The 25,408-nt window shown below is 44.9% G+C and overlaps 1 protein-coding gene across 2 annotated transcripts in view; it reads right to left on the reverse strand.

Annotated features, from left to right (window-relative positions):
- cdh18 (cadherin 18) overlaps positions 1-24,853 on the reverse strand; it is an 854,880-nt gene extending 830,027 nt beyond the window's left edge. For both annotated transcript variants that reach the window (XM_062977606.1, XM_008114216.3), the window contains exon 1: positions 24,215-24,853. The gene's annotated coding sequence lies outside the window, so the exon portion shown is untranslated. The remainder of the gene's footprint in view (positions 1-24,214) is intronic.
- Positions 24,854-25,408: the final 555 nt, after the last annotated feature.

Below are 25,408 nucleotides of genomic sequence, written 5' to 3' on the forward strand. Positions count from 1 at the left end.
TCAGTTTGCATTCCTCCTCTTTCTGAAGAGTTTCAAAACAATAGAGAAATATATGTGTGCATTTAAAGGGGGGGGGCATATTTCCCAACTGGCAAATAAACTTGAGCTCTGGGATAGACAGAACATCCACAAATTCAATAGGAAGCTTTTGAAAAGCAAACTACTATTTTATACATTCAGATATGCAGCTGAAATATGAACAGAAGTTCTCTTACAACATTATTGTAAGGATTATTGGTCATGAAGACTAGATAGCAAAATATGATAATCTGAACATCTGCAGCAAAGAATCTCTTCTAAACAACACATGAGGGAAGGTTTATTCTATAATAGCTTGGAGACCTGGCGGTGTCCGGGTTATTAGAAGAAGGCACTGTTTGTTTTGGGATGTTAGGAAATATCATTTAAGTTTGGTTGAGATCTGACATCAGATGGGTTCCGTGCTGTCTGGATAAGGGTGAACTACAACTCCCAGATCCAAGGTAAATCACCCACAAAGCAGCTGCGTATGCACAGTTGACCATGTTAGGTCTGTGCGCCAAGTTTGGTCTAGATCTGACGTCAACTGGGTTCAGTGCTTTCTGGATGCAGATGAACTATAATTCCCAAAATCAAGGTCCATTCCCACTACCCCCTGTAGTATGTTCAGTTGGTCATGAGGCTTCTCTGTGCCAAGTTTGATCCCAATCCATTGTTGGTGGGGGTCACAGTACCAGTGAAGGTACTGCAAGTCCCATCATCCATGGCAAAGTGTGGTCTAGATGCATCATTGGTTGGATGAACAGTACTTTCTGGATGTAGGTCAAGTACAAATCTTTTAAACCATGATGTGAATTCTACCCTAACCTCTTGTTCAGTTGCTGATCAATTCCTCTGTTCACTGTGTGCCAGGAAATGGTATGAAAGGGTTAGGGTAGAGGAGGTGAATAGGGTCATGCAAATGAAGGAACCCTGGGATGGCCATTCTGGAGGAAAAAGAGAGCATCTAGGATGAAATGGGCCCCGCAAGAAAGCCTTCACTTGGGTGGGGGGCAGAATGGTGTTTGTGGAGGACACTGGCAGGGTTTGGGCTGCACGTTCATGGCGCTCACGATAATCTGCAAAGTCAGGTGAGGGAGTGACTTGGTAGCTCCACAGCACTGAAAATTATAGCCTGTTTGTGGAGGCCAGAGGCTGTCTGTGTGAGCAGACACCCATGCCACATACACACATACAGATTTTTTCACTTTTATTATGGATATAGATATAGATTAATTATATAGTTAAGCAGATCCAATAACCTATCTGCAATCATCAGCTACAAAAACAAACATGTGCTTCATATTTCTCTTGATCAGGTTTACTCAATACTCAAAAAACATCTTTTGACATTTTGTTGTACATTTTTTTAAATATTTCTTTCCTATCTCTAGCAATGGATCATAAATCATAAACTTTACTTTCAGTGACAACTAACTCAATCTTATAAAAGAATATCTAAAGCAACAGTATATTTATTCTCCCTGACAGAGAACTGCACATTAGTCTCTCCCAGGTAGCTCTATTTTCTTACCACTACATCTCTTGTTGACACCCTTAATAGAATGGACGTCCTGATCCCGGTCCAACTAGGGATGGGAAGGGTTTTACTGCCTCCCTTGTGGAAGTGGTTATTAAAAAGTAGTCCCAGATGGGACTGCTTTCTGGGGGGTAGAGCTACGGCCAGCATTCTGCCCTCTTCCTCAGTTTGCAGATGACCGGCTTCACCCTTACCAAGTTCATTACCAAGTTCATTACACAGTTTAGTCCACCTGTAAGTCATAAAGTTACAAAGTTTAATCAGGTAACATTAATAAAGCTGTTCATAGTTAATGTTGTGGACTACTCTTCTGCTTCTAAGGAGGTCGTAAAACAGGAAGCTGAAGAGGTAGCATTTGGGGATTTGGGGCTGAGTGCTGAGGAGGAAGGAGAAGGCGAGGAAGGTGAGGGGCAAAAGAAGAAAGCAGAAGGTCAGCTAGAATCACAGCAAAAATGCTGAGCAATCAGACCTCACCCTAGGAACATCTGTGCTAGGAGCTCAGGACTATAAATTAGTAGCAAAGCCAGCAGTCAGTGCTGACAGCAACTGACCTATTTGATGTGTTTGTGTTCTGGTTTCCATGCTACAGCTACAACATTGGATTTGCAACAAACTTCTTGCCACAGACTCTTGTCCCAGTCTGCTGTGAAGACTTGTTGCCAAATACTTTTGTTTCACATCTGCTGTAAGACCTTGCATTGCTGTTGAATTTTACCTTCTGTTTCCTTTACTGCTGTTTGCATTGTTATTATATTTTGCTGAAGTAAAGTTTTTTTGGTTACTTTTGCTCGTGTTCTAAGACTGTTTCTGGAGCAAAACCAGACAGTTAAGCCATTTATGTGTGTTGCCTCTTTATTTGGGGGGGTTGCGCGCAAACAATGTTTATATGTTTCCAGTTAATTAGAGCTCCCACAGAATAAACACATCAATTCACAAATAGCTCATTGCCTTTTCCCTGTTTCCTTCAAGTTATCATTTGCTATCTATTTAGGGCAGGGATTCTAAAACTTTTTAAGCAGAGGGCTGGTTCACGGTCCTTCAGACTGTTGGGACGGGGAGGGGACTATAGTTTCTAAAAAAATATGAATGGATTCTTATGTACACTGAATCATAGAATCATAGAATAGTAGAGTTGGAAGAGACCACATGGGCCATCTAGTCCAACCCCCTGCTAAGAAGCAGGAAATCGCATTCAAAGCACCCCCGACAGATGGCCATCCAGCCTCTGCTTAAAAGCCTCCAAGGAAGGAGCCTCCACCACGGCCCCGGGGAGAGAGTTCCACTGTCGAACAGCTCTCACAGTGAGGAAGTTCTTCCTGATGTTCAGGTGGAATCTCCTTTCCTGTAGTTTGAAGCCATTGTTCCGTGTCCTAGTCTGCAGGGCAGCAGAATACAAGCTTGCTCCCTCTTCCTTATGACTTCCCTTCACATATTTGTACATGGCTATCATGTCTCCTCTCAGCCTTCTCTTATGCAGGCTAAACATGCCCAGCTCTTTAAGCCGCTCCTCATAGGGCTTGTTCTCCAGACCCTTAATCATTTTAGTCGCCCTCCTCTGGACGCTTTCCAGCTTGTCAACATCTCCCTTCAACTGTGGTGCCCAAGATTGGACACAGTATTCCAAGTGTGGTCTGACCAAGGCAGAATAGAGGGGGAGCATAACTTCCCTGGATCTAGACGCTATTCCCCTATTGATGCAGGCCAGAATCCCATTGGCTTTTTTAGCAGCCGCATCACATTGTTGGCTCATGTTTAACTTGTTGTCCACGAGGACTCCAAGGTCTTTTTCGCACACCCTGCTGTCAAGCCAGGCGTCCCCCATTCTGTATCTTTGATTTCCATATATATATTTGTAGTGCAAAAAAATGAAATATAATATGTAAATTAAAAAATGTTAACCACCATAAATTTAGTATTTCAAAGGAAAATGTGAGTCTGCTTTTAGTTGATATGAGTGAAGTTCATCAGGGTTGTTGTTGTTATGTGTCTTCAAGTTGTTTCAGACTTAGAGTGACACTAAGTCTAAAGTTTAGGGTGTGGACTGAATAAATGACCATGGAGGGTTGCATCTGGCCAGCAGGCCTTAGTTTAAGGACCTCTGATTTAGGGTGTATTTAGGGTATATCTACTAAAAACTGAGCACCAACACATGTGGAAAGTTACCTGAATTGGGAATGGGTTGTGTATGACAGATGGCTAACCAGGTAGAGTCAGGTGCCTCCTTCTTCCTATCTTTTCTAAGTAACCACTCATTGTTATGCAAATTGCTATTCTCATGCTTATTTCTCCATTTCCTTCTTTTCCAAAGCCTATTTTTGTTCTTTTATGTTCAGAGAAACATCTTCACATAAGGTCACCTCTGCAATGGCTGTCAACACACTAGTGTGCATGGAAGTCAGCCTTAGGGACTTTTGGAGATATGTCAGGATTTGTGAATGCATCTCCTAACACTCCCCCTCTTATTCAGCATCCACAATCTCAGTGTTAAGCTGCTGTGTTCCTTCAGAAAGCTCTAACAATTAATGTACTATAAATCTTAGCTCCATATAGGGTGATAAGAGCATGCTTGTCTTTTGTGGGACCCCCCAAAGACTTCTCGGTATTATATGGTGTTGCCTGTTGTGAAAACCCTCTTCAAAATATCTACCTGTTCTGTTCAAAATATCTACCTACTCCCCTCTGTAGAGGTGGGACTAGTTATTGAGCTAGTTTCAGTAAAGTATGAATGTCAGCTCACCACAGCCGCTCCTGAATGAACACACGAGACTCTTTGTGGTATCACCAGGAACTTTTACTGTAGGAAACATGAACATCAGAAAAGCCAAGAATGGGAGGCTCCGGCCAACCCTCCTTTATATACCCTCCCCCTCATTTGAACAGTCTCTTCCCGCTCAGTAAAACCCCGCGCAAATTCCCCGCCAAGTCCATCAGCCGTTTCTCCTCCGAGTCCTGGGACGCAGGTGTCTTATCACTGTCAGTGACCCTGAAACTCAGAGCCACATCCAGGCTCTAGTAGCAGGGTTCTGACATGGCGTCCTCCTCCCCTTCGTCCTGGAAGGAAAAGATTAAACACAACTATTGTTCTCCGCTGTCCAGAGTTCCTTTATACTTTTTTAACAGGCTGCAATGGAATACCGGGTGTACCTTTCCTAGGTCCTTTGGTAGCCTCAGCTCATAGGTCACTTCGTTTATTCTTTTTGCTACCCTGAATGGCCCTATATAGCGTGGAGCCAATTTCTTGGATGGGAACCCCAATTTCAGGTTTTTTGTGCTCAGCCAAACCAGATCTCCTTCGCCCAATTTGTCCCCCTCTCGGCGCCTACGATCCGCAAAGAGCTTGTACTTCTTTTGTGTTTCCCGCAATGCCTCTACCACGGTTTGCCACCCTTGCTTGATTTTGGCCGGCCATTCCTCGTCGGTCTGGCCCTCCCCTTCCTTCCACTCGGGTAGCCTGGGGAAAGGTGCCACCTCCTGTCCGTATACTATTTCGAATGGGACACGACCTGTGGCCGAATGTACGGCCCCGTTAAAAGCCATCTCAGCAAACGGAAGAAGGTCCGCCCAATCATCCTGTCTATAATTGGTGTACATCCTTAAGAATTGGCACAGTGTCTGTTGGGTACGTTCGACCCCCCCGTTGGTCGCGGGATGAAAGGCCGAGCTCAGGTTCCTTTCTGCTCCTAACAGCTGTAAGAATTTTCCCCAAAATTTTGCAGTAAATTGGACTCCCCGGTCACTAATTATCTTGTCGGGACACCCATGTAGGCGATATACATGCTTCACATACAAATCAGCAAGTTTTTCAGCTGAAGGGAGTTTTGGCAGAGCCACAAAGTGTGCCTGTTTTGAGAATAGGTCCAATATTGTCCAAATGTATCTGTGGCCTCTGCTGGGGGGTAGTTCGCCTACAAAATCCATGGCTACGCATTCCCATGGCCTCATGGGCTCCACCACCTTCTGCAATAGCCCCTGGGGCTTCCCCGGTGGTGTTTTTCCCTCTGCACATAATTCACACTGCGTGACGTATCCCCTGGCGTCTTTCCTCATTCCGGGCCACCAGCATTGTTTGGCCAACAGTTTAATAGTCCTGGTGGGGCCTAGATGACCCGCACCCTTGTTATCATGGTACTTCCTTAACATTTCTCGTCTTAAACATTCAGGAATATACAATTTCTTATTTACAAACACCAAATCCCCACACAATTCTCCCTTTTCTTTGTTTGTTTGTAACCATTTGTCCATTCCATACGCTCGCTTCAACTCTTCCTCCCATATTTCTCCTCCCCCCGTGGAAATGGCAGTACGTTTGTTTTCTTTGGCCGCTTGTGCTCGAGTTAGTACTGCCAGGCCCCATTGCTTATCAAGAAAAATACTCCCTTCAGATTCCTGAATTCCTCCCCCGTGCTGAGGCATCCGAGAGAGAGCGTCAGCGAGTATATTGTGTTTCCCCTGGAAGAATCTGAGTCTGAAATCAAAACGGCTGAAATATTGGGCCCATCTAATTTGCTTCGCTGATAGTTTACGAGGGGATCTTAGATACTGTAAATTTCTATGGTCAGTCCACACCTCAAACGGTGTTCCACTTCCTTCCAGGAAGTGTCTCCAGCACTCTAGTGCTTTTAGAATCGCTAAGGCTTCTCTCTCCCAAATCGGCCAGTTTTTTTCTGTATCGCTAAACTTTTTTGACAGATAGCCACATGGCTTCAGGTTCCCCCCCTCGTCTTTCTGTAGCAGAACTGCCCCATATGCCCGGTCTGACGCATCGCAATGTAATACAAAGGCTTTAGACATATCAGGGTGCTGTAGGACAGGCTCCTCAGTAAAACGCTTTTTAAGGGCTTCGAAAGCTTCCTGGCATTCTATTGTCCAGGTCAGTTTGGCCCCTGGGGCCTTCACTTTGGCTGTTTCTCCCCTACCTTTAGTCTTTAACAAATCCGTTAATGGCAAAGTGAGGCGCGCAAAGTCCTTGATAAATGTTCTATAGAAGTTTGCGAACCCTAGGAAGGATTGCAGCTGCTTCCGTGTTTTGGGGGCTTCCCACCCCCTCACGTCTTCTACCTTCGCAGGGTCCATCGCCACTCCCTGGGAGGAAATCCTATACCCCAGAAAGTCTATCTGGTCTTTATTGAACTCGCACTTGGCAAGCTTCGCATACAGTTTTGCTTCTCTCAACTTTTGCAGGACTTCCCTGACTAGTTCTATGTGTTGCTCCTTAGTCCGAGATACTAACAATATGTCATCTAAAAAAACAAAGACTCCCTTGTACAACAATGGATGCAACACTTCGTTGATTAATTGCATGAACGCGGCGCCTCCGCCGCACAAACCGAAAGGGAGCACACGATAATTGAATAATCCGAATGCACAGGAGAAGGCCGTCTTCCACCTGTCCTCTGGTTTAATCTGCAATTTATGGTACGCTTCAATTAAGTCCAATTTAGTGAATATCTGTCCCTCCGATAACTGGGCGATCAAGTCCTTCACTAAAGGTAGGGGGTATTTATTTCCAGAACTGATTGCATTCAGGCCCCTGTAGTCAATGCAGAGCCTCAGCGTTTGGTCCTTTTTGCGCCTGAACAACACAGGCGCCCCTAGAGGGGAATTTGAAGGCTCTATGAAACCCCTCGCTAGGTTTTTATCAATGTATTTTCTCAGTTCCTCCTTTTCCCTAGCCGACATTGGGTATATTTTTGCCTTAGGAAGCTCTGCTCCTGGGACTAGCTCTATCTTCACTTCAACTCTCCGCTTCGGTGGGAAACTGTCTGCTTCCTTCTCATCAAATACGTCCACAAAATCCCGATACTCTGGGGGTAATTTATCTGCCAGTTCTGCTATCCTGATAGAGTCTTCCTCCCCCCTTTTCCCCGGCTCCCTTTCCACTTCCTGGCTCCCTCCTTCCAACTTCATCCTGAAGATCATGCTCTTATCCTCCCAGTTGATTTGCGGGTTGGCCTGCCCCAGCCATGGCATGCCTAGTATAACATTATAGCTGGCTATTTGTGATATCACAAATGACACCTTTCCTTCCCAACTCCCTATCTTACACTTTACATCTTCGGCACTGTACTTAGCTAATGATCCCGATGCTGTGGATCCGTCCAACTGCGAAAAAGCTATTGGGGATTCTAGGTTCGTTCTTTCGCATCCCAATCCCTCGGCTAATTCAGGGGAGATGATGTTCCTGGAACATCCACAATCCACAAATGCTTTGCAGGTTGCTTGTTTGCTGCCACTTTCCAGCTGAATGGGGACCACTATCATGGCTTCGTCCTGACTTACCAACCCCCCCGAGTGGTGCCTCATCGGTGGTTCTTCCTCGGCGCGTTTCCCTGCCACGGCTCTTGGTTTGGGCGGGCCTCCGCCTTCCCCTTTTCTCTGCCAGCACTCGGCAGCCCTGTGGCCCAAACGGCCGCACACGAAGCAGCCCCTCCTGCTGGTGCTCACGTTCCCTGTCGGCTCCGTTCTCCTCCCGGCTGGGGTTGATCCCTCCTTCCGGCTCCCCTCTTTCATCTGCGGCCGCTGCTGTAGCCCTCCTCGGTGCCTCCTCGCCTGGGCCAGCGATGTCTCGATGCGCCCCGCCAGCTGAATCCATCCGCGCAGTGTGTCAGGCTCATCACGATGCACCGCCCAGGAGAGGATCTCCCGCCTGAGCCCCTCTTTGAAGAGTTCTATCTTTGTCACTGCAGACCATTCCGGCACCTTTTCAGCGAGGCATTGGAACTCCTCCGCATACTCAGATACCGACCTCTGCCCCTGGGAGACGGTCTTCAACTCCTCCCTCGCCCGGATCTGCTCCAGTGGATCTCGGAAACGGGTCTCCAGGGCCCCCATAAAGCGTCGGAGTGACCCCAGACATGGGTCGCGCCGCGCGTGTAGTTGAACGTACCAGCTGGCCGCTCCCCTCTTCAACACTGCACCAATGGCCCGTACCCGGCTGGATTCCGTTCTAAAAGTGTGGGCATTGTCCTCCATATAGCCCCTCACCGTGGTCAGGAAAAAATCCAGTTCAGAGGACTCTCCCCCAAACTCGATCCTTAGTTCCTCTCGTCTCGGTAGGGGTCCCTGTGGTGGCAATCCCCAATCCTCCGCCCGTCGCAAGCCCCCTTGCGGGCCAGTGGGCCCCGCTGCTGCTTCCCTTTGTCCTGTGCCACGCCCGGCATTCGCCAGGGGCACCAGGGTCTCAGTTGGGAGCGTAGCCGGGATTCTCGGAGGCTTTTCCCCTTCGTCGTCACTCTCCTCCACCCGCGTCAGGCTCGTTTGGATCTTGGGCCGGGCACCGGGCTCCTTTCGCATTTCCCTTCCCTTCGGTGCTGGGAGGTCTGCAAAGCCCTGGCTGCTTCCCATGCTCACGTCCCACATTGAGCTAGCCCGGAGTTCCCTTCCTCGCTCCGGCTCCGCCAAAACCGCCAGGCGCTCCATCGCCCTCGACATCACTGCCAGGGTGGTCTCCATCGCCGACATCCTCTCCTCCAGAAACACCATCTTTTGCGGGCCTGGGGAAGGTGAACCTTCCTCTCCTCCGGTGCTATCTCCCCGCACCACTCCGCGCCTCTGGGTTACCCCATTTGGCTGGGCATAAGCGGTGGATGACGCCAGGGCCGCCAGCTGGTGGAACTCAGCGTCCGTCTCGGGAGTGGCCCTTTCCGACCTTCCTCCTCCGGCGCCCAAGAGCTCTTCATCCTCCACTTGCATGTTACACCTCACCGCTACAGCGGGATGGTGTCCGTATTCTTGGCTTAGTGTCAGCTCACCACAGCCGCTCCTGAATGAACACACGAGACTCTTTGTGGTATCACCAGGAACTTTTACTGTAGGAAACATGAACATCAGAAAAGCCAAGAATGGGAGGCTCCGGCCAACCCTCCTTTATATACCCTCCCCCTCATTTGAACAGTCTCTTCCCGCTCAGTAAAACCCCGCGCAAATTCCCCGCCAAGTCCATCAGCCGTTTCTCCTCCGAGTCCTGGGACGCAGGTGTCTTATCACTGTCAGTGACCCTGAAACTCAGAGCCACATCCAGGCTCTAGTAGCAGGGTTCTGACATATGAACACATGCTCTACATAGTAAAAGCCATTTCACCTGGGAGATTAGTATTCTTTAAAAATCCAGAACAATCACAAAAAATAGATTAAAATACATCTGTGTATGACCTGGACTTATTAAACAAAAGGAACTGTGTACTTTTTCATTTTTTCTGTGTTACTGCTGAATATATGTAAATTGTCTTACAATTTTTAAAAAGCACTATACATTTCTAGTCTCATTCCAGAAGAGGAGGAAAACACCACCTTCAATTTAAAACAAGAATTTAAGATTGGAGCTATAAACTCCAAAGAAAGGAAATTCTGATCACAGACTATACTCTTGTGCTATTTCAAAAAATGAGCCCAGTGATCCACTCTTCTTGTACCTTAATATCCATCTCCATCCACATTGCAGATCAGACTTCCCATGAGCTGTACTCAACACAGCCAGTGGTGAGTGATGCTGGAAGTTGCAGTTCAGTAACATCTGGAAGATTATACTGTACTGTGTTCACCACTGCACTATAGCATAACGTTGTTCCACAATGGTCCATTATAACCAATATTATGGCTATAATCCTACTACCCACCCCACTACGCACATTATAGCTTCAGGGAAAACAATAACCCGGGGGGGGGGGCTGAAATGACATACACACTTTGACAGTGTGAACTTCTACAAAGAGAAGATCTATATCAAAGTACTATGCACAGTTGGACCATTTCACTAGACTAGTCCAGCTGATCCAACTAGTCAGAAGAAAATCTCATTGGTTTAAGTGCAATGGCAGCTGAGTAGATTCATCAACTGCTAAATGCCAAATCTACACTTTGTGAATCCCTGTAGTAGAGCATTGTCTCCTTGGAGATCTGACTGATGCCCAAGCTAAAGCATGGCTTTCTATTTAAATTAGCTTTTGGGGACTAATTTCCTTCAAAATGTACAACAACAAGTTTAGTATTATTGTAGCCTTAAAACTTTCTTCAACTTTTTAAAAATATATTTAATAGTTTTGAGATACAAATAGTCGAGTTACATTTTGCCAAAGCAGCTTAGTATGCATACAAAATTTCAGATGCCTAAGCATCATGATCTAGGAGCTACAGTAGGAAGAACCACTCACTTTCTCCTTGTTATCCATTGCAGTAAGAAATCCCTTTGTCCCTTTGCTCTGTTCCCCCTTTCTCTTGCCTCTTTCTTTATCTCTTCCTAACTCTTCCTCTAGTTGTTAAGTTTTACCTTCAACCATAATGAGCTCTCATTTTATTAGTAATATAAGTCATGATACACATGAGGGGCAATTTATCAGGCATGGAGCAACAGAAATATTCTTCTGACAGCAGTGGAGCAAATAAGGCAAAGGTTACTCTGAGGTAGAAACAAATTCAGTCCAAGTTCAGGACAAGGGCTAAAGTAAGGGAGAGAAGGCATTTCAACAGCTTTTAGAAAATGAGTCTCATAAAACCAAGTCCAGAGCCCCACCCTGGGCTTGGCTACAGGAATCTTGCCCAAGTGGTCTTCTTTATACGAAAGCTGTGGTTCATTAGCAGGACATTATTTTTGAGGATTTTTCTCTTGCATATAACCACTCTATTGTGTAGACAGGGCCGGTTGATACTAGGCGGCCGCTGACGCGGCCGCCTCGGGCGCTGGCTGCTAGGGGCGCTGTCGAGGCGTTGGCGCTAGGGGCGCTGTCGAGGTGTTGGCGCGGGCCCGCGGGGCTTCAATCCCCGCGCCCGCGCCAAGCACCTAGGCCATTTTGCCCTTAGTAACAAACTAAGGGCAAAAATGGCCTATCTGTGCTGTGCGCATGCGCACAGCCAGATAAGCCATTTTTGCCCTTAGTTTGTTACTAAGGGCAAAATGGCCTAGCTGTGCTGTGCGCACGCGCACAGCACAGCTAGGCCATTCGGGCCTTACTTCCTGGTCGCGGCCGGCGACCGCCCGGGCGATCGCCGGCCGCGACCAGGAAGTCAGGCCCGAATGGGCTATCTGCGCTGTGCCCATGCGCACAGCGCAGATAGCCCATTCGGGCCTGACTTCCTGGTCGCGGCCGGCGATCGCCCGGGCGGTCGCCGGCCGTGACCAGGAAGTCAGGCCCGAATGGCCTAGCTGTGCTGTGCGCGTGCGCACAGCACAGCTAGGCCATTTGCCCTTAGTAACAAACTAAGGGCAAAAATGGCTTATCTGGCTGTGCGCATGCGCACAGCCAGATAAGCCATTTTTGCCCTTAGTAACAAACTAAGGGCAAATGGCCTAGCTGTGCTGTGCGGGCGATCGCCGGCCGCGACCAGGAAGTCAGGCCCGAATGGGCTATCTGCGCTGTGCGCGTGCGCACAGCACAGCTAGGCCATTTGCCCTTAGTTTGTTACTTAATTTGCCCTTAGTTTGTGCCGGCCGCGACCAGGAAGTCAGGCCCGAATGGCCTAGCTGTGCTGTGCGCGTGCGCACAGCACAGCTAGGCCATTTGCCCTTAGTAACAAACTAAGGGCAAAAATGGCTTATCTGGCTGTGCGCATGCGCACAGCCAGATAAGCCATTTTTGCCCTTAGTAACAAACTAAGGGCAAATGGCCTAGCTGTGCTGTGCGCACGCGCACAGCACAGCTAGGCCATTCGGGCCTGACTTCCTGGTCGCGGCCAGGGCACGGGGGGTGGGGCCAACTCTGGCCCCGCCCCCCGCACTATTCGCCCTGGCCCCGCCTCCCACACAGCGTGGGAGGCGGGGCCAGGGCACGCTGGGCGGGGCCAGGGCGTGGGAGGCGGGGCCGGTGGCGGGGGCGCTTTTTAGCCCCCCGCTTAACATTTAAAAATATCTCCGGCCGGCCCTGTGTGTAGACATAAGCTTTGCCCATGCATTCTGGAGAAATGTGTGAGAAATTCCTTGTCCTCCCAAGTAGAGTTCTGGTGTCTCCTCCTCTCAATGATGGGATACTGCCAATAATACAGGAACTTCAGGTGGCATCATCCTCGGTACCATATGGCCAGGAGGCCATATGATCTTTAGAAGAAGATCCTTGCCATTTTTAGAAGAGTGTCCTTGCAGTGGGAACATAACAAGCCATCTCTCCATCTCTCTCCCTCTCTGTTTGTAGTTGTTCCTTAGGAGTTTGGTGACTATCGGGACACCATATGGGGCTTCAAACAGGTCATTGGAAAACTTAAGATTCATCTATAGGAGGATCACTGACTGCCTAAATGCTGAGAAGACACAATCAGTATATTAAACAGTAAACCATTATGAGAGGGTACTATAAAACATGGGGAGGGACAAATGTTCTTTTTTCCCTTATTCTTTCTCTCCCTCTACCCTATAGTCATTTATCTCTTCCTTCTCATTGTCCTTCCTTGTCTTTGTCAGGAAGCATGCATGTCTCTTTCAATTCCTTGAAATATTCTGGAGACCCACAGGGCAAAACAACTAAGTCTGGCATCTAATGATTTCAGATGCTACTGAAAATTACAGATTTTTTTGAATCTGCCTAAGAAGCTGAGGACCATAGGGGGAGCCAGTTCTCTCAAATTTTGCTAACTTGCCAGAGCCTACATCTGGATGACATCTTTTTATGCAAGAGAGATCTGCTTTTATGTCATTCATAAGACTTTCTCTCCTTCCTCTATTTATAAAGCCTGAAGTAAACCAGCTTGGACATCCTTCCATCCCTCCTGTACATATAGATATATGAATTGGTGGCAAGAGCAGCCATTGTGTATTACTTCAATAAAGGAAAGACCAGAACTCAAACAATTTTCTCCTACAGAATTCCCACTGAAATTAGATGCGAAAAATGTGGTTCAGATCCACACACTTAAGGAACCATCTCCCTTCTGAACAGCAGTGTCTATCAACTAGCAACTTAAAGTGGTACTGCAGGTTACAAGACACATTGGACTGCTTCCAATTAATGCATTTTAGAAACCAAACATCTCCAAGACATACACCCCCCCCCCCCATGAATCCTTTAGTATGCATTCCAAGTTTCATATGTCCAAGTGAACAGTTTTGAATCTATGGTGAGAGAGGGAGACTCACATTATTAGACTAGCAGGAATGCCTAGCATCGTCTAAGTACAGTAGAGTCTCACTTATCCAAGCCTCGCTTATCCAAGCTTCTGGATTATCCAAGCCATTTTTGTAGTCAATGTTTTCAATATATCGTGATATTTTGGTGCTAAGTTCGTAAATACAGTAATTACAAGATAACATTACTGCGTATTGAACTACTTTTCTGTCAAATTTGTTGTATAACATGATGTTTTGGTGCTTAATTAGTAATTTGATGTTTAATAGGCTTTTCCTTAAATGCTCCTTATTATCCAAGATATTTGCTTATCCAAGCTTCTGCCGGCCCGTCTAGCTTGGATAAGTGAGACTCTACTGTACAAAGATTCCATTTCTCCTCTTGTGCTAATGCTCATACATAACATTCAACCTTTTTTCTTTCTTGGTGGTCTATTATTTCTTCAACATAAGTACTCATTCAAATTTTATTAGTTTCATGTTGGTTAAAAAACCTGTTCCATTGAAAGTTTAAACTTCCCTTTTGTACATTTCAGGAGTCACCCTCTCTCCTTCTCTCTGGCATGCTCTATTCTCTCATATCTGGGCAGCCATATTACTCCAAATATTTGTTGATTTTCCAGAAGGGACATTCTGCTACAGCCCATATTGCTCTAGTTTCTCAATGATTTAATATCTTGTAGAGTCTTCACCAATTTAACATAGTTTCTGAGCACAACTACTTTCGAAGAAAGGACTACACAATTAAACAGGAAACAACATTTGCAAACTAGGAATATATTTTCTATTATTATTATTATTATTATTATTATTATTATTATTGACACAACGACATAGTATGACACAGCAAACAAGAAAGATATGCTGGATTTTGTATCACAAAATCACAAGTCAAACACTTTCCAAGAGTTTAGGACTATGTGATGTATTTTCAGATGATGCGCGCAGATCCCAGTAAGGTGGCCTTTTGCATTTGAAACACAACAAGCTGAGTCCACAGCAGACACTCTGCTGGCTGTTGTATTGGATCACACGTCGGACACTTCCCAAGTGTCTAGGACTGTGTGATGTATCAGCAAATAATGCGTGCAGATCCCAGTAAGGTGGCCTTCTGCAGCTTGCAGGTGGTAATTTTGTCAGCTCCGATTGTGTTTAAGTGCAGGGCAAGGTCTTTAGGCACTGCAACTAGTGTGCCAATCACCACTGGGACCACCTTGACTGGCTTGTGCCAGAGTCTTTGCAATTCGATTTTTAAATCCTTATATCATGTCAGCTTTTCCAGTTGTTTCTCCTCAATTCTGCTGTCACCTGGGATTGCAACATTGACAATCCATACTTTGTTTTTTAACATAATTGTGAGGTTAGGAGTATTGTGCTCCAAAACCCTGTTTGTCTGAATTTGGAAGTCCCAGAGTAGCTTGACATGTTCATTCTCTGTAACGTTTTCCAGCTTGTGATTCCACCAGTTCTTTGTTGCAGGCAGATGGTATTTGTGGCACAAGTTCCAATGAATCATCTGAGCAACGGTGTTATGCCTCTGCTTGTAGTCTGTCTATGCAATCTTCTTGCAGCAGCTGAGGATGTGATCTATTGTTTCATCTGCTTCCTTGCAGAGTCTACATTTGGGATCTGTCATCGACTTTTCAATTTTGGCTTTTATGGCATTGGTTCTAATGGCTTGTTCTTGGGCTGCCAGAATCAGACCCTCTGTCTCCTTTTTCAAAGTTCCATTTGTGAGCCACAGCCATGTTTTTTCTTTGTCAATTTCGCTCTCAATTTTTCCCAGGAACTGTCCATGGAGAGCCTTCTTTTGCCAGTGTTCTCTTCTGCTCTGGATTGTGTTTTTACGGTATTCACGCTTTGTCATTTGCACTTTAAGCAGTTTACTACTATTGACTTCCCTCAATGTTGGTTCTTGACTGCCTTTCACATAATCTGCCAGGGCATGTTTCTCTTCCTTTACCATTTGTTTCACTTGCAGAGTGCTCTGCCTCCTGATTTTCTGGGCAGGTAAAGTCTGTCGACATCACTACGCGGGTGTAATGAGTAGTGGATTGTCATCAGTTTTGTTTTTCTGTCCAGATCATCTAGCTCTGCTTGTGTCCAGTTCACAATTCCAGCTGTGTATCTAATGATGGGGATGATGATGATGATGATGATGATGATGATGATGATGATTGTTCAGAGGCAGGGTGGCCATCTCTTGGGGGTGATTTGATTGTGATTTTGCTATGTGGCAGAAAAAAGGGGGTTGGACTAGATGGCCCTTGGGGTCAAACGGAGGAGGAAAAGAGAAGGAGGTGCCTGGAGGCTCTCCCCTCACCACCATTCCAGGGATCCACTTCTCTCTCTCTCTCTTTCTTTCTCTCTCTCTCTCTCTCTCTCTCTCTCTCTCTCTCTCTCTCTCTTTCCTTCCCCATGTTGGAAGAAGGAAGGAAGGAAGGAAGGAAGGAAGGAAGGAAGGAAGGAAGGAAGGAAGGAAGAAAAGAAGAATAGGAGGAGAAGGAAACACATAATGCACACAACACAGAGAAGGAAGGAAGGAAGGAAAGCCCCTAGAGAGTATATGAGACAGAAAGGAACAGAACAAACTGCCTATCCTCCTTTGTCCATGAGCAAATGGTATTGGTGCAGCTTTTTCTCAAAGGGGCATTTCAGCTGCTCCCAAGAATTGCCTAATTGTATAATTTTAAAACTGAGAATGATGAATACCATCAAAATACAGATTTGACCATTTTGCCCATCTCTATCCAGATCATTTGCAAAAAAAGTCACTTGTCAACCACCTTAGAAAGCATTTTAAAAAACCTTTTGAAATGCTTTTTAACACCAAGATATCTCTACCCTACACTTGAAACCTATGTCATGTGATAAACAAAGTAGGTTGCCATTTCTTAGGTGAGTGGCTCAGTAGTATTTAATGAATGTAATTATTTTTATGGAATGCCTCTCTAAGGCACTGGGAGGACTATTTGAAGGTCCCCATGACAGAGCCCACACTTAGTTTGGGGCCGGTCAGCCTCACTGGCCCTAACCACATGATGGGCCAGAGCAAGAGACTATCTAAATCTGCTCCTCCCCTCCTCAGTTTTCTTTGTTTTTTTTTTGGGGGGGGGGTAGAGATATCTTGGGGTTCAAAAACATTTATGCTCACACTATCTACCCAATGGACAGTGTGAGTATAAACTGGTTGTGCAAGGACAGGGTAGGAATTCCTCCCAAGTTTTCCATGGGGGAGGGGAGGGTTTGTTTGCCCTACACCATATCAGATGGGTGTAGTAATTGTCTTGGGTGGAGTTGCTTTAATTGATTTCCTTGAGTCATTTAAATGATTCCATGGCATGGTAAAAATAGTCCTAGTAGGCACCATGACACCCCCCCCCCAGGGGTGAAGGGTTGACCTCCATAACAGTTCCTATAAGTTTTCCTGAAAAGCCCATATATGCATATTATTCCAATTATTTGTTGATTTTGAAAATCACATGGTGTATCATGAAGAGAATGAACAGTACTCCCCTCACACACACACCAATTCCTTCCCATACACAGCCCATAAACTCCTTCCAAATGAGTTTCATAGATGGGGGGAAAATGAGACTTGACTTTTTAAAGATTATTTGTATGGAATCCAACCTCTAGGAATTTTATGCATCCCTCTAAAAAAAAATTCATTGACATCTTTTCTCCATCCAGAACATCTGTGTTTTAACAGCTGCAAGGGCTTCAGATATTTAAGAAACATTAATTTCTCAGGAATGGGGATTCCACAATTCAAGATCTTTCTCAAGACATCTCAGATTACTGAGCCACACCTATGCTTGACTCAAAGTTAAGGTTGGCTGAAATGATGTTAGAGAAGTTCTTTTTAGCACACTTCTAATTGTTCTCAAATGTAGCAAGGAAACCTTCCTTCTTTGATATTTTTAAGGTCAAAGACAAAGAAAAATTAATAGTGCAGTCCTATGTATATCTACTCAGAAGTAACACTGGATTCAATAGGCTTACTTCTTGGTAAATGCATACACAGGGCCGGTCCAACGTGGAGGCCGTTGAAGTGGCCGCTTCGGGCGCACGTCAAGGGGGGGGGCGCTGTCGAGGCCTTGACAGCACCCCCGTGTAAATTTACTAAGAAGGGAGGCGGCGGCGGCAGGGATCATCGCCTCCCTCCTCAGTGAAGAGCTAGGTCTCAGATGAGGCCTTCGCTGAGGAGGGAGGTGATGGTCCCTGCTGCCACTGCCTCCTCCCTCCTCGGCGAATGCGGAAGGCCTATCTGGGGCCTAGCTATTCTCGCGAGGTCTTGCGAGGTCTTGCGAGGTCTTGCGAGGACTCACAAGACCTCGTGAGAATAGCTAGGCCGCAGTAGGCCTTCCGCGTTCCCCAAGGAGAGAGGCGGTGGTGGGGACCATTGCCTCCCTCCTTGGCAAAGGCCTTCCACATTTGCCAAAGAGGGAGGCAATTGTCCCCGCCCCCGCCTCTCTCCTTGGTGAACGCGGAAGGCCTACTGCGGCCTAGCTATTCTTGTGAAGTCTCGCAAGACTTCGCGAGAAAAGCCAGGCCGCAGTAGGCCTTCCACATTTGCCAAGGAGGGAGGCAACTGTCCCCGCCGCCGCCTCTCTCCTTGGCGAACGCGGAAGGCCTACTGCAGCCTAGCTATTCTCACGAAGTCTCGCGAGGACTCGCGAGACTTTGTGAGAATAGCTAGGCTGCAGTAGGCCTTCCGCGTTCGCCAAGGAGAGAGGCGGCGGCGGGGACAGTTGCCTCCCTCCCAGGTGAAGGCCTTCCGCATTTGCCAAGGAGGGAGGCAATTGTCCCTGCTGCCGCCTCCCTCCTTGGCAAACGCGGAAGGCCTTCACCTGGGAGGGAGGCGATGGTCCTCCCCGCCGTCAAAGCCGCCGCCGGCAAAGCCACCGGCAAAACTGTCGCCGAAGCAGGTATGTGCAGGGGTGGGGGCGCAATTTCGGGGGGGGGCGCGGCCACTAGGTTATCTTACAAAGCGAAATTACCTAGGGCTGGCCCTGTGCATACATAAGGGATTGCATCCTCCAACAGCTAAGTATTAAGAGGCTTCAACTCACTCATGGCAAGACCATCAGATTTTTGCCTTCACTTAGACCATATCTGCATTGACTGGTTAATCCATGGCCAGTGCAGAATGGAAATACTCCAGAGGTGACCATAAACACACTATCTCAAATCTTTGGTAGTGGGAAGTGAGAGTCTAGCTAGCCTGAGATTGCATTGGTCTTGCTGGACCATTACCTTACCATCTGCGTGTCAGAGTAATTTGCAGCGCAGCAGCAGCTGGATGGAGTCAGAGGAACATAGCACGAAGAGACATCCAGAGACGATGGTAAAACTATATACAAGTTTTACTGAAAGCAGTAATAAAGACAAACAGACTTGAAGACAATGGACACAGGACTTGACTTCTCAGCAGACAGCAGAATAGAACAGAACAGACTATTCAAATCAGAAGTGAATGCAATCAGTAAAGCATACACACACTTGTGTCTGGATACTCCCCAGCTCACATCAAGGTCATCACAGCTTCTTAGTAATTTAACTCTTTCCAGACTATATACACTCTGGATGATGCAATCAGTATGCAATACAAACCAAGACACAAATTGCATTTAAACACTGTCAATACACAAATCCCACATTAACACTGCGTTACCATTGCTGCATCCAGATGGTTGTAGAGCTCTGTATCACTTCCTAAGCATTGTAAGACCCCCATGCTGACATCAAGCAGAAGCGCCTATGTGACTGGCAAGAAAGTTGTATCTGTTTTCCCCACCTACTTCCCAATCATACAGGTACTTCTGCTAATAATAGCATATGGTGCCCCCAACAGTCACAGAGCTCTGTGACCATCCGGGAGTAGCAGCTGTGGCAATACAGACACAATCTGTCTCCTTTTCCCTGCACAGATGAGTTCAGGGAAAAGGGAATGGTGGCAGTATCCCATGTGGACTTGGTCTGACTGGACCCGACTCTGCTGTCCAAACCTCTTGATGCCATGGGATTACTACAGAGTTTGAGACAACCACTTGAACATCTCCCACTTTTCTTAATGCAAGGCTAAACCAGATTCACCCAATTTACCCTGAAGTACCTTCCAGAAGTCCAGGGACATCATGGGGACAGCCAAGTTGAACCCATGGTGAGTTTGGGATATACAGTATTGCCCATGAAGATGAGCATTAGAGGAGATTGGACTGGATGGCCTGTGTAGTATCGTCCAACTTCATGATTCTATTGTTATATGATTCATTCTCTAGACTGAGATGGTCAACTATAGGAGAGACAGAGGTCATTTTTCACTCTCACAAGCTTGGACTATACCTGACATGAAAAGAGTATTTTTTTTTTCATGTCAGGAGTGACTTGAGAAACTGCAAGTCACTTCTGGCGTGAAAGAATTGGCTGTCTGCAAGGACTATCCTTGTGGGAGGCTTCTCTTATGTCCCTGCATGGAGCTGAAACTGATAGAGCTCATCCGTGCTCTCCCCGGGTTGGATTCAGACCAGCAACCTTCAGGGTTTCATATTTTGGCAGACTTATTTTGTTTTGTTTTTTAGCATTAGATTTGGGAATATGTAGGAGCCCCAGTGGCGAAGTGCGTTAAAGCGCTGAGCTGCTGAACTTGCAGACCAAAAGGTCCCAGGTTCAAATCCCGGGAGAGGCTTGAGCGCCCGCTGTTAGCTCCAGCTCCTGCCAACCTAGCAGTTCGAAAACATGCAAATGTGAGTAGATCAATAGGTACCACTCTGGCGGGAAGGTAACGGTGCTTCATGCAGTCATGCCGGCCACATAACCTTGGAGGTGTCTACGGACAATACCGGCTCTTCGGCTTAGAAATGGAAATGAGCACCAACCCCCAGGGTCAGACATGACTGGACTTAACATCAAAGGAAAGCTTTACCTTTACTTTGGGAATATGTATGCAAGAGGCCAGAGGAGGCAACACTTCTGCATTGCCCACATCTGCCCTAAATGGTATTGTTCTAAAATACTAAAAATTACTGCAGTGTAGAACAGGGACCATCTAAATGCAAAGCATGTACTCCAACAAAGCATGTGCTGAGCCATGTGCAATCCATTCTTGAATAATTATCCTCCAGATAACAGAATATTATGCTATCTATCCTAAGAATATTTATGCCATTCTTAATAGTACTTCAGGATGTCATTTTCAGTAGGGGGGGGGACTTAAAATATTACTGTATTGGGAATTGACAGCGGCTCTTGCCATCATCTTCAAAATCAAGGAGAATAAATATTTCTAGTTGATTAAAATGCTTCTGCATTAAAATGCTTCTCCATCTGAGAAGAACTTTTCAAAACTGGTGAGCAAGATACAAAAGATCTATTGTATTTTTTGTAATGTAGCCTGCTGTGCGAATAACACAGGAAGAAAGAGCCCCCTAATGGCTCTACGTTTGCTGCAGTAGAAAATAAATGTTTCATAACAGGAAGAGTATTAGTTCTGAAAGAAGCTAAGGTGATAAAATGGAGTAGTCTGGGGAATACACAAAATATAACTTCCCCAAATCAACCAGTGTAACTCAGACTCACGCTTTCTGGAAATGTCCTAGACTTGAAATCCCCTCACGTCAAAAATATGTTCTTTTTTCAAAATGGAACCAAAATTCAAAACAAAATCAGGAGTGACTATGCTTCACACTCTTACACGGGAGTTAAAGGGCTTGGGGGGGGGGGGGATAACATCTCTAAACATTTGTGTTCTAAGTCAAAAGCCTATCTTATACTTTTAGCATATAGTAGGATGGAAATGGGGCATAATAGTTCTTCTTCTTCTTCTTCTTCTATTCTGTATACATATAGAATACTCTTTTTTCCTTTTCTACTGTTGGACGCAGATTCTACAACATTCCAGATATTTGGGCGACAATTCCCATTACTCTCAGCCGCAAACTATGTTATCTAGGGCTGATGGCATTGGGCACCTAAAAACATCTGGAAGCCCACAGGTATCATATGTCTGTCTCAATATCACACAAACACACATAACAAACCTATTTCTAGATACTGTATATGATTAGAAGTCATATTCTGTTTGATACAAATTGATATTTGTACACCTATTTCATTTATTTACTTTATATCCCATTTTCTCCTGACATTGGGATGCAAGCAGACTTATTAATATCTTTGCACACTGTGTGTGTGTTATTTCATCCAAATGATCCCTAATACAGAAAATATTTAATAGAAGGAAAAATAGAGAGATGAAAGGAAATTTCCATACATGACAGGGACACTCCTAAGGACAGAATAGAATGCTATTAAAACTCAGCTTTAGTAGACAACAGCAAGAACCACAAGTATCTCATGTGGATATGTTGCATAGTGCTTACAACCTGCCCCCATCCACCCACACATCACTTTATTTATACCTTTCCTTTTCTGCAAATTGGAAAACTCAATGAAGCTTCCTTCTAGCAGTGGCTTTAATGGAGCCTCTTCATAACATAAGCAAGGCTGTCATAATAAAGCTCTCACGATCTGTGCAGCTGCTTGACACAGATAATGAGGCTCACAGATTTCAGCAAGATAGCCGAGTTCAATAAGCATTAGATCAATTCAGCATTATACACACACACATTACACAAGATAGGTTTTCCTTCTATCTCAGACTGTAAGAATTATGGAGGGAAAGTTTCAGGTTTCCCCAAAATACTGAAATGGTCATAAGAAGCAGAGGTGAAGTATTCTTCCTACCAGTAGATGACAAAGTTTTGTCATGACTGGAGAAGAGCACCTGTCCAGAGGAAACAGTTTTTTTTCTTGAAATACACATAAACATAGAATACATCTATAATATGATCCATGAATTTGAGTTCCAGCAATTACATTTAGAAATGCTTGACTTTCTGAATAAAATTAGTTAAATATAATAATTCTTTATTGTGCATAAATTATTCTGTACCACTTTGCTAAAGCAATGGCATACCCCTTACCTGTGAGTAACCTGAACTGAACTTAGTATGTCTTACTTTTGAATAGCTGTATTTGAAATTGCACATGTTAAACTAGAACTCTATAGACAGCTATGTAGAAATATGGAGGCTAAGAACAGAAAGAGGAAAGGGCACTATTATCTTTAATAGCTGTATAGAATGAGGAATGTTATCAGCTGTAACTAAAAACAACGATTAATGATGTAAGATGTAAGAAACCCATGCTCCCCCCCCTTTTTTTTTTACATTGGATCGACCAACTGAAAATAAGTTCTGCTTAACATAGTCAAAATTATATCCAAGTAAATATATATAACACTATCTTCATGAATATTAATATTTCTGCACGCTGATTTTCTTTAACAGAACTATGTGTACACACAACCATATTTATCATCACCATCATATCCACTATCTAAATACAGGGTGTTTGAAAAAGAACTCTCTAGTTTTAATGTGTTTTAACTTAAAACTAGGGAGTTCTTTTTCAAACACCCTGTATTTTATACAGTACTCCTCTTAGGCATCAATATATTTTTGGGAAAGGGATGATGAGCATTAATTCCATTGCACACAAGAAAATGTTTTTCCCAAGCAACAAGCCATTGTTGTAATTACACACATTTGGTTAACTGAATAATCTCTCTGAAAGTTGTGGCTGGCTATGCAAATTGGGTGATGAAAAGCTCTGATTGTGCAACATCCATTTCTGCAGACATAAGATGAAAATGTAGCAACTGATCAGCAAAAGAAAACCACAAACAAATCCCTTTTAACTGGGATCAAGCAGACTAGATGGTAACATTTAGAAGGTAGCACAGATAATCACAGCTGGAGTAACACTGCAAAGCTCATTCATCTGAAGCAGTAATGCTGCTCTTTTAATTCTATAGGCACCTATTCCTTTCATAAATCAAATCAAACATCCTTCTGATCTGAATAGTTCAAAGTGAGATTACTCCTGCCCATCCCATGCCAAATCAATGAGTTTCCATAGGGTTCCAGAAAGTGTTCTCTTCCACTTTACTGATCTTCTTGGTAATAATTCTACCTGAACAAATGCTCCGGAAACCAGGCATCCAAGAGCACAACTTATGAGACCTGTTTTCTCACCAAACCCTGATCTCCTCTTTTCAGACAAATACAGACTAATACCAAAACCTCATTTATTGTACCTATAAGCCATGATGTTTTAAACAACCCGAACTATGTTTTCCCTTGTTCACACGTCGCAACAAGATCCCCCCTTCCTTTTGAAAACACTTCCAAACATAAAGCTAACGTAACATTTATTGATAACAACAAAGTCATCCCACTGAGCAAGTACAACAGGGATGTAAAGATCTTACAGTTTTGTCTCCCACCCCATAAGGTGCTTAATTTATAAAAGGAAAGGTGGAAAGGTTGCTATCCAAATATTTCCTAAGGAGTTCAGAAAATGGAATTGCCTTACTCATATCAAAGCTAAAGAGCAGCATCATTGCCATTATAAGTCATATTTTCCTTATTTATGAAGAGTTTCTCTTTCACATACACACATTTGCACACTCCTATTAAGAATGCACAAACTCCGGCTTGATATAAACAGCTACGGAAAGAATAGGAGGCATCCATTTAAATTACCTTAAAGATGCTTCTGTATGTATCTTCAGTTCAAGGAGGGGGGTGAATTCTTGTCACCACGGTGTCAACAATGAATCTTGCTTTCAGAGGCACACAGATGATCAGTCAAATGAACTATTCCAACGTCCGGTGCTGTTAGCCGTTTCGCAGGCACAGAGCGAGCATCCTCTCCCGAAGGAAGGAAACAGCACAGTAAGTTGCCCACGGAGGGAGCTAGGTAGCAGGATTATCTGGCTCCAGCAGTTACATACTGATGCCACAGTACATTTTTGCTTTCCTGCTCTCGCTTCCTTCCTCGCCTCAATACACACTGTGAACCGCGCTCCTTCTGTTGCTGCTGTAAAATCAATCCAGCCTATTTAGATCCAATGGGTCTCTGTTTCAGCAGCCAATCAATAGCTGGAGTTCTGCTACTGCTTCCCAGGATCTTTTCCAGGAGTTCGATTGAACAAGCAGAATTTTGCCAACAATCTAGCTAGGCAATTTGTACAATGTTACTTCAATCTTTTCAGTGGAAGAAGGCTGCATTCAAAGCATGCTTTGCTTTCTACAGAGCGGTGCCCAATGGATTTTAACAAGAGTCACTTGAAGAAACTCAGACTGGAGAAGAGAAACAAAAATGTGTCCCTCCCATTTGCAGTCTCTATTAGTTCACTGAATGACTACACATGTTTTCTCCCTGTTATAATTACTGCTTGTCATTCTCACATGCTTTTCTCCTTTTTTAAAGCTGTAGAACAGCCAGCTATATCAAATCTATTTCAGCTGAAAAAAACACGCATTTACATTTTTTTTCTCTTTCCTAAGAACCCCACCATTACGCCTATATTTCACCTTTCACAGTCGTCCCCTTCCATCTTTTGTGTTTTTGCTTGTACAGTCTATGATTTTCCAAGGTCCTTATCCATTTTCCTCAAAGTCTCACATTTTATGCTGTTATCATGCAGGATGGATGAGAATGCCTAAGAAAATCCAAAATGAATGTGCTTAATTTTCAAGAAGACATATTTCATGCAATATAATTTAAACAGAAATACTATGATTCTTTATTATGATCATAATAAACTGTGGTAAGTTCTTGGTGGTATGGGGATACCAAGTCACCTTATCTGTCTCCTGAGAAATCTGTATAAAGACCAAGTAGCCACAGCAAGAACAGACCATGGAACAACAGACTGGTTCAAGATTGGGAAA

This window comes from Anolis carolinensis, chromosome 4 (assembly GCF_035594765.1).
Source record: "Anolis carolinensis isolate JA03-04 chromosome 4, rAnoCar3.1.pri, whole genome shotgun sequence".
Classification (NCBI taxonomy): domain Eukaryota; kingdom Metazoa; phylum Chordata; class Lepidosauria; order Squamata; family Dactyloidae; genus Anolis; species Anolis carolinensis.